This window comes from Podarcis tiliguerta (assembly GCF_965153285.1).
Source record: "Podarcis tiliguerta genome assembly, chromosome: 7".
NCBI classification, from domain to species: Eukaryota; Metazoa; Chordata; class Lepidosauria; order Squamata; family Lacertidae; genus Podarcis; species Podarcis tiliguerta.
The window spans coordinates 32,799,113-32,815,438 of NC_139540.1; the positions used below are offsets into that span (position 1 = coordinate 32,799,113).

A 16,326-nucleotide genomic window follows, 5' to 3' on the forward strand; every position below is an offset into this window, starting at 1 on the left:
TGAGAGCAAGCAAGCTGGGAATGGCTCTGCTACAGTAATTTCAAGCATCTTGGATTTTTCAAGCTGGGCTAGAAATGAAAAATGGGTCCTCTGGCCTCACAATCATGTAAGGTGATTGAGAGGTGAACAGACCCCACCCTAAAAATGGCCCCCTGAGGGTATGGGGACCCAGGATCCAGCTCACTGATCACATCCACTTCCTCAAATCTGTGCTAAACCATGGTTCAATAAACATGGTTGAATGTTATGTGTGTACTGGGCCAATGGCAGTTACAGAATTTATTCAGCCCCTCCACACATGAGAAATTTAATATTGTGACACCCTGTGAATGTTAACTTTCTCTAGGAAGTTTGTTTATAGAAGAAAACACATTCCAATAACTTCCCGGGGGGGGGGGGTAGCTGAGTTAGCCTGTTGAAGCAAAATTAACAGAGAGTATTGCAGCATCTAAAAGATTATCAGCTTTCTAATTGAATTAACTTTCATGGACTACAGTCTACTTCATCAGATGCATGACATGTTAAATGGTAAACCAATGACATATGTGATGTGACAGAAATCCATTGCCCCAGTTCTATCTACAAGTAATAGCACACAAACCTCTTGATTAATTCTAATTTAGCAGTTTCATGTTGCAGTCCCCCTTTGAAGTTTTATGGTATTATAGTTAATCAAGAGAGTCAGTGCTATGACTTCTGGACTGAATCCGGACAACTGATTTTTATCACACTGCATTTATTAATTTTCTTACCAATGCAATGATGTTTGTGTTATCAGCTACAACTGTTTTGTGAATTACTGCTTTTAATTATGTAACTATCACAATCTCTGTACTTTCGACATTTCATTTTCCTCTGACCTCACTGTTTACAAACATACCCACCCACATGTATATACCGTAGATACCTGTAAATTAGGAGAGCACTTCATGCATCTGATTAAATCACGCAATACTTTTGAAGCGCATTGCTTTCCCCAAAATTATCCTGGAAACTGTAGTTTGTTAAGGCTGCTGGGAGTTGCAGTTACATGAGGGGTAAACTATAATTCCCTGTCGTCTTTGCAGGAAGTGATACACTTTAAATCCATGGTGTGGAAGCTGTAATGTATTTATTAGTCTTTAAGGTGCTACAATACTGCTTTTATGTTTTAATAAGTTGCTATTGTTTATTGTTCAGTATTCTCTGTGAACTTATTACACACGATAACAAAAGTGAATTAATTCATTCCAGTTAGCTGACGTTATCAGTGGTCTTCTCCTGATGCCTCTGCCAGTTAAAGTTATGTGCCAAATGGGGAGGTGCTGTTTTCATCATTGACTTCCTGCCTGTGGAGCTCTTTTCAGAGAGGCGCACCTGGCATCTGCTTTGGGGTAATAAGCAAAAGCTTTCTTGTTCTTCCACACTGTTCTGAGTTTTAAACTATTTCATTGTCAGTTTTCCATTGTGGTTTCATTTTGTATATTGATTTCAGAGTTGCAGAGTGGTTATAGAAATGTATTTAAGCAAACAAATCCCTTCTGTTCACTTTTTATAGCTGTATTGCTGCACTTACATTGTTTCAGTACTGTACTGAGTGTTAATAAACTCACGTAACTCACTTAGTTTACATGAACTGCAGAGCAATGCAAAAAGTGTTGTCTTCAAAAACAAAAAAAACCTGTAAAGTAATACACAGGTTTAAATGATCATGCACAATACTTCTAAACAGACGATAGCCCATTACAAAGGCGAGCAACTTTATTACCTACCACAATGTGATTGCTTTTATAGATACAAAAATAATAATACCAAGAGCAGAGAATGGGCTCTACAGTCCTAGGCTCCCTAAACATCCTGATAGTTGTGTGTGTGTTTTACTAAGTTCAGCTGTTTATATTGCCTTTCTGCTGCAGCACATGACATATTGTTTACCAATGTACACATACCTTTACAACCAATCAGATTGAGGGCACACCACCATATCAAGGGGGTAAACAGAAAATCTTGGGCCAAAAGTGTCAAGAAGAAATTAAAATTACAAGAGACCATATAGGGGATTTGAGCAGACAAGGACCTGCAGACTTTGCATGTCACTACATGAGCCTTGTAAACATTGTAGGAACACCCAGAACTTAAAAGAGGTGTGTAAGAGACTAGTCTAAAAAGCAAAGGCCGATGTTCAAAGCCATCATTGTTGTCTGTACTGTACTCGAAAATGAACACAGATTTATTCTCAGACGTTTAATATATGACTTTTCAGGTTTACATAACTGGGCATTTTACTCGTGAGTTTTTACAGATTTGTACGATGTTCCCCGTTGTTCTATAGCTGCCAAAGCATTCCATCGTCAGACCTACATTAATACTACTACACTACTACTACTACTAATATTAATAATCGCCAGCGTAGGTGGCGCACGGATGCTTCCTCGCTTCCTTTCTTTTCGACAACAAAAGAAAAGAAATCAGATTCGAGCGATTCCTTCTTCCCTCTCTGTTAATGGCACAATGGCAACATTCCCAAATCCTGCGCTGGGTTAGCAAGGCTGCTTCCCCCAGCCGCCACCCCACCCCCTTTGCAAGCTGACGCTCGGCCGAGCTCATTTGTCTTCGGCTGCAGGGCGAGAACGCAGCCTCGCAGGCGGCGAAGGAAGTTTCCTCTCCGCTCCCGCACACCGGTAGTAAGCAGTGGTGCGGGAGCGTGCCTTGGTGTGTGCGCGCCCTGCCTCCCTGCCGAGCGAAAGGACTCGCCTCCGAGGCCACTTTTGCGCCTGGTGAAGGGAAGGGAGTGGCGGCGGCGGCGGCGGCGGCGGCGGCCCTGCTCTCCCTCTCCGTCTCCTCGGCCCTCCCAGTCCCTCCTCTCTCTGGGTAGCTTTGCGGAGAGGAGGAGGAGGAGGAGGAGAGTGAGCTGTGGGAGGGTCCCCATTGAAATAAACAAGCAGCCAGTGATTAAAACGGGAACATGGCGGCCGCGGAGGACTCAGCAGCTCCAGCTTCCTCTTACAAAGCGAAGGTCAGCGCTGGCAGCAGCCTGGGCGACGGCAGCCGGAGACATTGCTGACCTCGGTAAGGGAAGCCACCCTCGCGCCCCTCGCCGCGGGGTCCCTTTCGCGGCGGGAGAGGCTGGGGAAGGGGCTGGCCGAGGGGGTCCCTCCCCGGTTGTGTGTGTGTGTGTTGTATAATAACCCTGGTTGTGTGGCGCGCTGCTGGGGATGGCTGCTTAGCGTCTGGAGCCGCTGCCTTGAGAACTTCGGGGGCGAGGGAGAAAAAAAAGGGGGGTGTCCGCGAGACTTTTCTTGCCCCCCATCACCCCCCTCCCCGCAAAAAAAAGGCAAGTTGTGGAGGTTTTATTCTCTCCCGAGACGAAAAGCGAGAGAGGTGTCAGCCTGGGTGTCTGGTGTTCTTTTATGAGTGGTGTCGGCGGCGGGTGTGTGGCTACACCTCCTGTTTTCTGTCGCACCCCGAAATCTGCATGGAGGTGAAAGTAAAAAAAGGGGGGGTAATAATGCATTTGAAGTTGGGGATTTCCACCCACATCCCCCGACCCCCCCCCCGATTTCTTGTGAAGGAAAGGGGGCGCCTTGGTTAAATGGGTGGGAGAAGAGCAGAGCTGTCTAAAAGGGGAAAGCGGGGTGCTGGCAGCGAAGTGGAAGGGGGTGTTAATGGAGAAGGCGGACTTGCTTCCCCCTCCTCTCTCCTCGGCATGGAGGAGGGTCGTTCCTCGATAGAAAGGACTGATGAAGGGGTGGCAGCTGCGTGGCTGACAATGGGGGTGGCGGGGGGGGGGGAGAGACGGGAGAGGGACTGTCTCTCCTGTTCTCCAGGCGAGAATGCCGTGTGGCTTCTTCTTCGGAGCGGGGGGAGAACCGTGTGGCAAGACCCAGTCGTTTTTTCTGTGGAGAAAAACGATTGCTCCGACCGAGTGAGTTGCGCGGAGCGCCTGCCTGACAATCGCCTCGGAAGGAATCGAGATTTGGGGTGGGTGGGTGGAGTGACGGGACGGCGGTGTCGCCTCCTCTCTCTCTCCCTCCTCCGCGGCCGCTAGCGACGGGCTTTTAACTTCTCCCAACTTTTGTGTGCGCGCGCGGCCCTCGAAGTCCCCCCTTCCCGGGGGACCCGACTAGGCCCTGCCTGCCCGCCCGCCCGCCCGCTGCTGGGTGAGAGCGCAGCCTAGGGAGCCGCATTGCCGCTGCCGTGCGCCTGGCTGGGTGGGGGGAGGGGACCCTGGCGGCGGCGGCCCCAGCGGCGCCTTGGTGCTCGTGCGGGACTCGCTCGGCTGGTGCCGGCCTCTCAGGGCGGAGGCCTAGTCGCGGGCTTCTGGGTGTTGGGGTTGCTACGCGCCTCGGTCCCCGGGGACCCAGCGTCGCAGCCTGACGCCGCCGAGTGTGTGGCTATGAATGGGAGGGTGGCGGTGGGGGGGCGACGGGCCTCTCCCCCTTCCTTTCTGCGAGGACTCTTCTTGTTGTTGAATGTGGGGCTGGGAGAGAGGCGCGCATTTCTGCTTCTCCCCCTCCCGCTTTGTACATGGAGAATGGCCTTGTCCTCCTCCCTCCCCCTTCCTCCGCCGTGTAGCGCGGAGGGTGTGCGTCTAATCCCCTCTCCACCTGCTCCCTGAGCTGCTACCCTTGTGTAAGGGGAGGCTGCGAGTGTGTATCCGACGCAGGCAGCATGCTCTTATTTCTCCCCCCACATGTCTTCTCCACCTTCCCCGAGAATCCTGCCCCAGCTTTTTAACTGGCGAGGTTCAGTCTGGCGACGCCAGAGATTTCATCTCTTGCACAGTAATGGCGTTTTCTTTTCTTTTCTTTTCTTTAGGAGCAGAAGCTCTTGTAGTCGTGGCTCCTGCTCACAACAGTACTGTTGCAAAGGTATCCAGGGTTATTGGTTGTCTTGGCAACTTTGACTTTTCTTCCCGTGTCATCTGTGTTTTCTTCTGCACCATACTTGATATGTTCTGTAATCAACCCGGCGCTCATTCGGAGCTGATACTGATGTATGAAATATGCATGAAATGTGTGTGCAAGGTGGCAAGAAAAATAAAAGGAAATGTACCTGGCTTCTTTGCCTGTTAATCACATAACAGGTCCTTTCCATAAGAAATGTTTTGATAGCTAGAGTCTTGGGAAGCACTGGTTTCTCAGCTGTCCACTTCAGAGATGTTCCTTTTCGACATGACTTTTTTCATACAGAACTGCTGGGTTGTGAACTGTCCTGTGATCTTTGGATGAAGGACAGTTTAAAAATTTAATAATAATAAAAAAAGACCCTTCAGACATATCTACACCATAGACAAACCAATTTGTTAACAGCCATTTCTCAAATTTTAACACTCAAATTACAGTTCTTTTGCAGGATTATGGGTTGTATCCAGTGCTACTCAATATACAGTCATACCTCAGGATAAATACACTTCAGGATAAGTATTTTCGGGTTGCACTCTGCGGGGACCTGGAAGTAACAGAGCACGTTACTTCCGGGTTTCGCCGCTCGTGCATGCACAGACGGTCAAAATTACTTCATGCGCAGAAGCAGTGAAACTCAGCATGTGCAGATGCGCTGTCGCGTCTTATGTTCTGTTCAGGATGCGAACGGGGCTCCGGAACGGATCCTGTTCGCATCCCGAGGTACCACAGTAAGCCTATTGAAGTTAGTGGGCATGATTAAGTTGCATTCTTTAATTTCATTTGTTCTACTCTTAGTAGGACTAACATTGCAATATAATTACATAATATAGATCTTATAATTTTGGTTTAGTTGCATTTAGATTTTCAAATAAAAGGAAGGATATATAGGTTAAATAAGTATGGTTTTAGACACTCATTTATAATTTCAGTAGGATAAAACTATTCATGGTCCTCTTACTGAATATTTATGTTGGACATCAGATGTAACACCTCAGATTTGGTCAGTGGTAAAATCCCATATAGCATATGAGACTATTGATAAATTAGTAGAAGACAATAATCACTGCTTGTATCTTACACAATGTTTTTTTAACACAGTTGCAGAATTCATAATAGAAAAATTGAAAAAATATCACTCAATAGAGAGAAACTTAATCAGGTGGCGATATTCTTGTTCAGCTCGTTTTAAATGCAGTTGTATTGATTATAATGAGTATCACTATACTGAATTCAGCTTATCCCTTACCAGCTGTGTCTTTGTAGATCAAGGCTGCAGTCCTAACTTTACTTACATGGGAGTCACATTGAATTCAACAGGGCTTCTTAGTACCACTGTTATACTGCAATGCTATGAACTTTTATCAGGAAGTAAATTGCACTGAAATTCTAGGGACTTCTGAGTTAACATACATGGATTGAAGTCAAAGGCAAGGATAGATTTCCCTTTGCCCAGTTGAGGAGCCTTCAACAGATTACTGACCTTGTTGGGTGGGTGATTGTAGGTAAGATGCTTGTGTATTAGCTACATGGCTCTATTATTTTCAAAAGAGACAAGTATTAATCAGCTGTATTATAATTTATAAGGAAGTTAGGTTTTGTTCATTTGGGCCTGAATAGAGACAATGGATTTTTGTCCCTCTGATGTTAATTTACATAGCAATACTAAGATGGCTGTGTTATCAGAGATTGCTACATTTGTGAAGTCATTGTTCTTGTTTTAAATAAGTTTTGGCTGTAATTGAATTATCACAGACTTTTTTGTTACCATAATGCCACCTTTTACCATTTTTCTTCCACCGAGTCCCTGCAAATATAACCTGCCAAAGGAAGGTACTACATACATCTCATGAAATGGATTCTGTTACTTCTGTTAGAATAATTTGTTAGTGTTTAAGGTGCCTCAAAACTCTTTGTTGGGTTTACTAGCCCCTTATGTACACTTTGCTTTCAAAGGTAGTGCTCTATATAACAAGTCAGAATGTTTCAGGCACAGATCTTAAATCACAGAATTTCAGAATCATAAATATTTTTTGTAATTCTTTAAAAATCCTATTAAATTATGTTCCCCTCTGTATACTGTATTTAAGAGATTAGATACATGAGTGGTTATCTTTTTCTGCTTCTATTAATATATTTTAGAACTTACTGTAATCATTACTCAATCATTTTAAATTTTGAATAGTTAAGAGACATAATGCTTGAAAGCATGGTGAGCTAATCATGTTTGGCTGGAAAGAATTTTTAAAGGCAGTATCTCTGACAAGTTTACTAAATTGAATTTATACAATAAATTTAAAGTGGGTTCATCTTGAACACTGTTTAAAAGTTTGAGATTTTTTTGTTAGATTTAAACTGCCCCAGTTGGCTTCCACATTTCAAAATGATAGTAAGCATACCCATCTGTAAAAAAAAAAGAAAAAAAGTACAGGTTGCTCCATAGAAATAGCAAAGTTCTTTAGAAAGACAGCTGCTACTACAATGCCCACAGTCTTCTGCTCTCTGTCCTTTTCTTGATGATGTCACTGACATGTTGGCATAAGCTGACGTTCTATGCAAAAATGAAACTCAGGCAGGGAGGCTACATAACTCAGATTTTTAAAAGCTGAGCTGTGAAGATTCCGCAAGGAAAGTTGAAAAGTTCTGAACTAATTTCTAAATAATAGTTTGTGTACTGAATACTGTATTTTTTGCTCTATAACACGCACTCGACCATAACACGCATGTAGTTTTTAGAGGAGGAAAATCCGTAGGCATTCCCTCCATAACACGCACAGACATTTCCCCTTACTTTTTAGGAGGAAAAAAGTGAGTGTTATGGTGCAAAAAATACGGTAAATTGGTGTGAGATTGTGCTTGTGAATTTTATTTCATATAGTGTTCAAGACAACTTAGCATAACAAAACCCTAAAATCTAATTTTGTATGTAGCAAGTTCTTTTCATTTCATTGTTTTTGCTTATTTTAAAGGAAAGCACTAGTAATAGTAATAAACTGACTTCATGGTGTGTGTATGACCTGTAGCAAATCCAGATTTTAATCTTCAAAGACACATTTACTACTTCCTGGGTATTAAACGGGGAAAACAGAGAACATTTTTGTTCTGTATGTGCATGCATTGCATATATGTGTTCATACGTTATTAAAAACTACCCTGATCTGATCCACACCATGCATTTTAATTAGACATTGTTGCAGTTACACAACACACTGCTTAAAAGGCAGCACACCACTGCACCTTTCTTTATTCATTCCATGAAAAATGCTGTTTGATGATATTGGATAGTAGCAAGTTCTATAATGTGAGAGGGAATGTGATGGGGGTAGGCAAGGACCTCTTGTACATATGCAGATATGCAGAAAGATGCGCATTGTCAGCTGTGGCTCTATTGTGCGCTTTCAGATGGGCATGGAGCTCTCTTTCCTCCTGGGGATTTTGATCTGACAGAGGAGTTCTTTGACTTTAAGATGCAAGGACAATGAAGCTTAAAGTAGCAAGCTAGTAAGGGTGTGTGTGCAGTGTTGATTCTTCTAAAACAACATTCCTCCTTCAGTGAGGTAATGTAAGTGAAGTTCTTAGTAGTATCATATGCTGACTACGTGGGAAATAGGCTGATTCATATTGGCTTTGTCTTATCTGTATAGTAGTTATATCATTAATTGTTTGTTAGTAGTGTATACATTATGCAAACATTCCTTGAGCTTAGAGGGTCAGTCGCTTTGTGTATTAAATCACATGGTGAACTTTGAAACATATAACTGGGAATGTGAATAGGGAGTAAAAACAGGTGTGATACTGTCAATTTGTTTCACATTTTCAAAAACAAAATAAGATTAGTATTTACCGTATTTTTCGCCCTATAGGACGCACCGTCCCATAAGGCGCACCTAGTTTTTTTGGGGGGAAATAAAGGAAAAAAATTATTTCCCCCCCAGGCGCGGGGTTGGGGAAGCCCAAGCTTCCCCCGACCCCAGCCCCCAAACAGGCAGCTCTCTGCAAGCCGTGGGAGCCCAGTGCTGGCTCCCGCTGCTAGCGGAGAGGTCCGCGAAGCCTGGACGCGCTGAGCTCAGCGCGCGCAGGCTTCGGCATGCAGGCACCTCTCCGGCAGCAGCGGGAGCGCTCCCGCTGCTAGCGGAGAGGTCCGCGAAGCCTGGGCGCGCTGAGCTCAGCGCGCGCAGGCTTCCGCATGCAGGCACCTCTCCGCCAGCAGCGGGAGCGTTCCCGCTGCTAGCGGAGAGGTCCGCGAAGCCTGGGCGCGCTGAGCTCAGCGCGCAGAGGCTTCGGCATGCAGGCACCTCTCCGCCAGCAGCGGGAGCGCTCCCGCTGCTAGCGGAGAGGTCCGCGAAGCCTGGGCGCGCTGAGCTCAGCGCGCGCAGGCTTCCGCATGCAGGCACCTCTCCGCCAGCAGCGGGAGCGTTCCCGCTGCTAGCGGAGAGGTCCGCGAAGCCTGGGCGCGCTGAGCTCAGCGCGCGCAGGCTTCGGCATGCAGGCACGTCTCCGCCAGCAGCGGGAGCGCTCCCGCTGCTAGCGGAGAGGTCCGCGAAGCCTGGGCGCGCTGAGCTCAGCGCGCGCAGGTTTCGGCATGCAGGCACCTCTCCGCCAGCAGCGGGAGCGTTCCCGCTGCTAGCGGAGAGGTCCGCGAAGCCTGGGCGCGCTGAGCTCAGCGCGCGCAGGCTTCGGCATGCAGGCACCTCTCCGCCAGCAGCGGGAGCGTTCCCGCTGCTAGCGGAGAGGTCCGCGAAGCCTGGGCGCGCTGAGCTCAGCGCGCGCAGGCTTCGGCATGCAGGCACCTCTCCGCCAGCAGCGGGAGCGCTCCCGCTGCTAGCGGAGAGGTCCGCGAAGCCTGGGCGCGCTGAGCTCAGCGCGCGCAGGCTTCGGCATGCAGGCACGTCTCCGCCAGCAGCGGGAGCGCTCCCGCTGCTAGCGGAGAGGTCCGCGAAGCCTGGGCGCGCTGAGCTCAGCGCGCGCAGGCTTCGGCATGCAGGCACGTCTCCGCCAGCAGCGGGAGCGCTCCCGCTGCTAGCGGAGAGGTCCGCGAAGCCTGGGCGCGCTGAGCTCAGCGCGCGCAGGCTTCAGCATGCAGGCACCTCTCCGCCAGCAGCGGGAGCGCTCCTGCTGTTTGCGGAGAGGTCCGCGAAGCCTGCATTCGCCCCATAGGACGCACCCAGATTTCCCCTTCATTTTTGGAGGGGAAAAAGTGCGTCCTATAGGGCGAAAAATACGGTATTTACTGAAAATACAAACCTGCAGGCATTGTTTAGTGCAGTGCTTGTTTTCTATTAAAAAAAAATCTTTGAATGTAACCTGGAAAGTTTTAGTACATAAACACTTAGGACTTAATATGAACTTTGCTGTAGAGATTCACTTACATACAGCATGGCTTTTGCTCTGCTCCTTTCTGGATAACTTCGTTCCCCTAAAATAATTCTGCAAAAGCTGCTCTTGAAGGCAACAATGTAATGTTGTTACGTATAATTAAATCTAGTGAATATAAACAAAGTACTACCTGGACCCTCAGATCACCTTCGGCAGCCTTTCTGTAGATGCTGTTGCCAAATAAGGCTGAGGCAGGTGGCTTCTAAGGAGAGGGCCTTTTGCATGGTGGTTCCTCATTGTGGAATGACCCCATCAAAGAGGAGCTGCCCAAAGAGGTCCAATACTACATTGTGGTCCTTTCAGCAACATTTGAATACATTTGATTTTCAGTTGATTGCCTTTAATGGTTTAGACTGCTTTTTCATTGTGGCTTGTTTTATTCTGATTTTTTCCCTGGTTTTTGAACTCGCTTTTATGTTCGTATTGCATTTTTAAACCTTATGAGGGGTTTTTAAAAATTGCACTTCCTAGATAATTTTCTGTTAATGGGTGATATAAAGAGGCTATGAACAAAATAAAAACATAGAACAAAGCCAATGGCAAAACTCTGATTAATTTGAATGTTAGGGGTATGCTCTTTAATATGTTTCTTCAACTGTGATCACTATTGGTTACTAGTCATGGTCTCCTGACTCTTAAGTGGGACTTGTAGAAAAGAAGGTTGTTTTTTCAGAGGAAGACACAGAATGAACTGAGGTCTAGAACTACTGGGGGATGGGGGGACGGACAGTTTTGTACCAAGCAGCATGAAGGAGGATGTGCACCTGTACAACAGCAATAACTGTTTCCTGTAGAGGACTGAATATACATCTTCCTCTGTGAAAACCACTGCTGATTATTTGGAGGAAGCTGTTGCTGTTGCTGTGTTGACCACATAGTTTGTGAGAGGGCCACCAGATACTATTTTGATGAAGTATCCAGGCAAGAGAAAGATAGCGGTGTAATTCCATTGCTGACTGGAAGCAATAATGGGTTGAATGAGGGCATGAGGCCAGTAAGCTAAAGGTGAATCTTGATGTGACATGGGTCCTGTTGGCAGGTGATTCTTGTATCCAGAAGTTGAGAAGATAGTCTTTTCTTGATGGGATTTCATTTCCTCTAATGCAGTAACTTGGTTTTGGGACTACAGTTCCCACCATCCCTGACCACTGGTCCTGTTAGCTAGGGATGATGGGAGTTGTAGTCCCAAAACAGCTGGAGGGCCAAGTTTGGCCATCGCTGCTCTAATGGAACGATGGTTTATCTGCAGAGCAATAGTTCAGTGGTGAGGAACTCGGGGTGGAGCGCAATTTGGCTCTATAATCCTCTCTATCTGTCCCTTAAGACTGTCCCTGGCCCACACCCCCTTCCCGGCCACACCGCATACTCAGTGTTCAAAATTCCCAATGTTCCAGGTGCATTTGCAATCATGGAGATCTCTGGATACCAGGTTGATGACTGACCTCTCCATCTAGCTGGCTAGTGCTGCGGTGCTGCATGTGGCAGCACCACAACAAAAGATATGTAGCTTGTGCTTCCTCACTGCCGTGTGAATTAGCTGGCTCACATGGCAGCAGACTTGGCGTCTGTGCTGCCACATGAGCTGCAATCCTAGGTGCACTTACTTGAGGATAAGAAAGCCCCACTGGACACAACGGGGCTTATTTCCAAGCAAATTCACCACAAAAAAGATGCTTAGACATTCCATTGTGGTGCCCATAACCTAAGTAAGGTGCCATTTAGTGATTAGCTTATATATCTGCATTACTAACACGGCTCATATGACCCTGCTCCACACCACCCTTGAATGTTTTTGTGTGGCTGGAATGTGTCCTTGAATTATGTTTCTTGTTTGCCTGGATGGAGGATAGAGAAGGGATGTTTGGAAAAACTAAGCTACTGTACATATGGAAAATTTGGATTCACTTTACTTTTGCCTTTGGCTCTGTCCACTAATGGCAATTGACTCCCAGAAGGTTGTTCAGAAGGGAATGTGGCCCTTAGGCTTGAAAAGGTTCCCCATCCTTGTAATTATTTATTTATTGCATGAGTCTTTCTGCATGCCAATAAGGGCAACGAAGAAGGCCCAATTCTTTGATTCTGTTGCATCTTCAAGTCGTCCAGTTGAACCTTTTTGTATTTTCTGAGGGCTATTTTAGATCTTTTGGAAGACTGTTGCTGTTTGTTTGCAAGGCACTTTGAGGGCAAAGTCACTCACTTCCATAGCAGTCTTGGTGCTCCTGGATCCATCTCTCTAGGCCTCAGTATCTAGTAGTGCTTTTTACCAGACTTAATAAGACAGCTGAGGCCGTTTCGTGATCAGGATAGCCTGTTGTCCAGGTGCTGGTAACTTCCAGATTGGATTACTGCAATGTGCTCTATGTGGGACTGTCCTTGGGGTTGCCCTGGAAACTGCAGCTGGTGCAAAATGCAGAGGCTTGAGTGCTCACTGGGATGGAATAGTCACATCATATTACATTGGTGCTGAAGAATTGCACTGGCTGCCAATTAGCTATCAGGCTAGATTCAAGGTGCTGGCTTTGGTGTACAAAGCCCTATCCAGGGTGGAGTGCAACATACAGTTTACAACCAAAAGTCAACTAAAAACAGCAAACTTGATATTGAAATAAAATGATAAACTGTAAATAACAATAGCAGTTTAAAAACATATTAAACCAAATTTTACCCAGAGTAATCCTGTTGTGCTTAGTTGTGTTCATTCATTTCAGTGTGTTTGCACTGAGTAAAACTTAGCTGACTACCACTATGGAGCAGGCGCCTCACCCTGGGACAATAAATATACCAATACAGGGGTACCTCGGGTTACAGATGCTTCAGGTTACAGAAGCTTCAGGTTACAGACTCCGCTAACCCAGAAATAGTACCTCGGGTTAAGAACTTTGCTTCAGGATGAGAACAGAAATCGCGCAGCAGCAGTGTGGCGGCAGCGGGAGGCCCCATTAGCTAAAGTGGTACCTCAGGTTAAGAACAGTTTCAGGTTAAGAACGGACATCCAGAACGAATTAAGTTCTTAACCCGGGGTACCACTGTACATTGCAAATGCTCAGGCAAACGGGTGAGTCTGTATTTGGCACCAAAATGATAATAGTGTCAGTGCCAAGCATACTACTAGAACTAGAGCAAGGGCATTCCAATACCAGGGCCACCACAAATAAATCTGTTGCTTCTTTTTTTTTTTTTGCATCACAATGTAATATGCACCCACCACCACCAGTAGTATGCAGAGAAGAGCTGCTTCTGAAGATATTGGGGCAAGGGCAGGTTGGTTCTGGGAAAGGCATTCCTTCATAGGCCATCACCTTGAATTTGGCCTAGAAGTGAACATGCAGTCAGTGTAAGTCCTTTAGAATTGGTGTTTTGTGATTCCATCCAGCTGAACTGGCAGCTGCATTCCGCACTAACTGAACCCCTTGGATTTGTCTTCAAATGTAAGCACGCATACAGCACATGGATGCAGACATTCTACTTTGAAGCTTATGTCAAGAGTTTCCAGTCTGTGGTATTGATACCTTTTGGGTGTAAAATCCTTAAGGATGTTCATGTTGCCTCCATCTACCTCTGTATCTATTAGCTCTCCTGTGTTTTTTCATAGACAGTTCTGTGCTAGAGAATTGTTTCCTGCTGTTCCATACTAGATATCCTTTTTGAGGTTTTATTACAATCAGGTAGCATATAAATGCTGTGAAATAAAATAGTATTTTATTTCCCTGTTTATGCAGGATGGTGATGGTTAGAATGGAGGGTGTAATAGTATACATGACTGGTCCTCACAGTGCCTAGTTTAGGTCTGAGTAAAAACCATTTCAGTGGTGGGTGAAAATGACATGTAGAAATCAAGCTGTGCAGGAAGACCTTTTGCCAGGGGTAGGAAAATCCCAAGGTGTTCAATAAAAGTGCTTAAAATCTTTGTAATTCTCTTCCCCAACCTATCCATGCACATGCTAGTGCTTTAAAACTTGATATTGAGGTTGAAAAAGAAACATTTCATTCTTCACAGTCCTACCCTGAAGAACCATCTCTTGTGTGGATTTGGGAGTTTGTAGGAATATATATTCTACATATTCATGGTCCAACTTAGCAACTTGTCAAAGGTCTAAATCTTTTTCTAATAGTATACTTGCATCTTACTCCTTTCAACTTTCAGTGTAGAATGAGTTGGTGGACTGACTTGGGTGTGTGTGTGTGTGTGTGTGTGTGTGTGTAAAATATGTATACACTATAGCATAAATATAGTATAAATTTGTAGAAAATGTGATGTTTACATAAACTGAAGAAATGTAACACCCTTTCTTGGGAAGAAGGCTTGGAATTCTATGTTTAATTTGTGAAGTTATTCACAAAAAGTTAGTGTGAGAATTTGCAAGAACTTAAAAAGTGAATATGTTCGACTCTAACTCTGAAACTTCATACTGTGCTTGTGAAGTTGTAAATTGGTCCTGTAATGGTGAAGATTGTGCCTAGGTTTTGGTGGGGGCTGGGATTTTGATCTATTTAGTGGCTGTAAAATGATACAGTAAGACTGCTAGCTTTTTCTTTAAAGCAGAGATGGGGGGAACTTGTGATTGTCCAGATGTTGTTGGATTCTAAGCCGTGTCAACTCCATCCAGCATGACCAAATGGTCAGGGGTGGTTGAAATTGTAGACCAGCAACACTTGGCGGGCAGTAGCTTCCCCATCTCTGCTCTAAAGCTTACTTTAATTTACATCAGTGCAGATGTCCCAGCCTAGTGAGCTTATGGAGGTAGAGACTGTTCAGTAGTCCTTGCATCCTACTGTATTCCTACTTGTGTGAGAACTCTGTGTGCATTTGAATCCTGCAGAATTCTGGAGGATGTCTCTATCTTTTTCAGAATAAATAACATTGTGTTTTGGTGAGTCACTCAGATGTTCTGAGCAGAGGCAGGCCTGCAATCCTGTGCGTGCTCACTCACTTCATCAGTAGAACGTGTGTCTAAGTACACATATCTAGGGTTTGGGTGGCATATTCAGTCATTTGCTTACTGTATTCAGTATAGCTGTGTGATAGAATGAGGGGGGAGATTGTTGAGTATCTTGAACCCTATTTTCAAGCAGCAGAATTCTGTGGTTAGATCATCTGATCTGCAAATAGAGTACATTAAACAAACATTTGGGTCTTGTTCGGATGTTGTACAGGCTTCCTTCCCCTTTTTGCACAGCCAGGATTAGTAGTTGTTAACATTTTGCTTTCACATTCTTTTAACTGCAGTTTGTGTTATCTGGTGTGATTAAAACTAACTATGGTTAATTTTCAAGGTTTGTTTTTTTAAGATAAACTGCCTTGTTGAAACCAAGAATATTTTAAATTAACCACAATTCGCAGTTTGGACAACATGACAAGTCACGGTTAACTGCAAGTAGAAGTGAAAGCTTCTGAACTACACCTCTGAGTGGTGCAGGAGGAAGACAGCAGAAGGGGAATGTACAACTTGGAGGGCTAGGCTTAGTCACATAATGCTGAAACACTTTTTAGTGTGATGCCTGGACACAGCCACATTGTTACAGTAGAATTATTTAGAAATGCTTGAGGGAATTGTAATAGCTGGGAATGCCAAATACTCTAGTGATTTTGTTTTAGCATGAATGACATAATCAGTGGCAAATAGAGAATATTTACAGTTTGTTTGTTTTTGTTTTATAGCATGCTTGAGATGTATCTGAATATTGAACCTTTCAGACACATAACCTGTGCTATTGATTTGACTGCCTCATTGAGTCTTGGTAAGTTGTCTTTAAATAATGCATATTAAAATAGATATTTTATGAATGAAAATGTAATTTTATGTAATTGTATCCATAAACTATCCATTTTGTTCTTTGAGAAAGCTGCTACTGTTTTTATTTATTTATTTATTGCTGAAATTTTGGCCTCGTACATGAAAATTTGTTGGATTAAAATGCACTAAACATTTAATCAGAGGTCAGAGCACCATAAGAAGGTGAGGGAAAGATTGTATCCACTTTGATCACACCTATAACTGTCTGGGGTAATGGAAATCCTCTTGTATGGTCACACACACTTAGTTGGTCCAGCTGTAACTCCTAACCA

At 44.9% G+C, this 16,326-nt stretch overlaps 1 protein-coding gene across 24 annotated transcripts in view; it reads left to right on the top strand.

The window, feature by feature from the left end:
- The first annotated feature begins 2,589 nt into the window (after nucleotides 1-2,589).
- Nucleotides 2,590-16,326, top strand: part of NCOA2 (nuclear receptor coactivator 2) — a 129,077-nt gene continuing 115,340 nt past the window's right edge. For 4 of the 24 annotated variants that reach the window (XM_083450912.1, XM_083450911.1, XM_083450910.1 and 1 more), the window contains exons 1-2: nucleotides 2,633-3,048; nucleotides 15,919-15,998. The gene's annotated coding sequence lies outside the window, so the exon portion shown is untranslated. Of the gene's footprint in view, nucleotides 3,049-4,136; nucleotides 4,851-8,317; nucleotides 8,441-15,918; nucleotides 15,999-16,326 lie in introns of those variants that run through there. The other 20 variants (XM_083450904.1, XM_083450922.1, XM_083450903.1 and 17 more) reach the window with 11 other exon arrangements.